Source organism: Tenrec ecaudatus, chromosome 7 (genome assembly GCF_050624435.1).
Source record: "Tenrec ecaudatus isolate mTenEca1 chromosome 7, mTenEca1.hap1, whole genome shotgun sequence".
Classification (NCBI taxonomy): Eukaryota; Metazoa; Chordata; class Mammalia; order Afrosoricida; family Tenrecidae; genus Tenrec; species Tenrec ecaudatus.
In genome coordinates, this window is record NC_134536.1 from 166,320,803 (window position 1) to 166,322,006 (window position 1,204).

The 1,204-nt window shown below is 49.2% G+C and overlaps 1 pseudogene; it reads right to left on the reverse strand.

The window, feature by feature from the left end:
* Positions 1-213: 213 nt before the first annotated feature.
* On the reverse strand, positions 214-364 carry LOC142453863 (U1 spliceosomal RNA; annotated as a pseudogene).
* Between the last annotated feature and the right edge of the window lie 840 nt (positions 365-1,204).

Here is a 1,204-nt window from a genome sequence, read left to right on the forward strand (position 1 = left end):
TTCTTCTACATATCACACACGACAAAATATTCTGCAATTCAAGACCTTTGACACGTATATTTCAGTGCCATTGATTATACTCGATTATGCAACTATTATTGATACCCTTTTTCAAATTATTCTGCCACCATTAACATGAGCTCAATGCCCCCTAAGCAAGTACTCTACCTCCTTCCCCCGTGGTAGACATTGGTCAACTTTTTTTTTTCTAATTAGGGGAGAGCGCGAACGCAGTCCCCCACGACCACACATCATACAGTCGAGTTTCCCACACTTGGGGTCGGCACATCGGAGTGCAATGGATGAGCCTCGCCCTGGGGAACCCACCTTCCTGATCATGGTATCTCCCCTGCCAGGTGAGTATTGCCAAGTATCATATTATACCATAGTTTGATCCACCATAGTCAAGTTTACAATCGTCTCTGTCTGAGAGCAAAGCTGTTTGAGTCCCTCACCCGCGGCTGGAGGGGATCTGCCAGAGGCTTTAATCAGACAGAGACGCTACAGAGAGATTTTGGGTTCCCATGGTTTCCATAGAGTTCCATAAATTGGGTGTTCACAATTTAAACACTAATATTTTCCCCTTCATTATACTTGGCTTTTGTTAACCTCATCCCTGTCCCATACAGCCTGGAGTGCTTCTTCCATGTGGACTTTGTGGACACCTCACTTAGATGGCTGCTTCTTGAATACAAGCCTTTAAGACCTAGACACTGTTCTGATTCATAGCCTGACTCTTCACACTTTGGTGTACTCCCAATCCCCAGTGAGCTCTTCGTGAGGTTCCTGGAAGAATTCACACCGATGCCTGTTTTGTAAGCCAAGTGGGTTTTTATGAAGGATGGGACAAGTTTCAGGTTTCACAGTCTCAAAGGGGTTCACAACTAGGCCCAAACAATCAAGTGGAAGAGAGCACCCACGTTTGTGGATCTTGGGGGGTAGGGGGGAGTCCCGGGAGGCCAGAAGCCCAAGAACTGTAGAGGCTGAGAGCATGTGGGCCAAGAGGTTGTGGGCCCAGAGTAGGCCCGGAGTGGGCGCACGTGTGCCTGTAGGGGAGGGAGACCCTCCCCGTCTTCGTGCCTCCGACCACTAGACTAGCAGGGTAAGAGAGGGCGTCCTAGAACGTACTCCCTGCCTTTATTCTAGCCCACCCCCCAAGGCGGGGGAAGGTGTGGTTGATGTATTGGTTGACCCCATTGGCTGA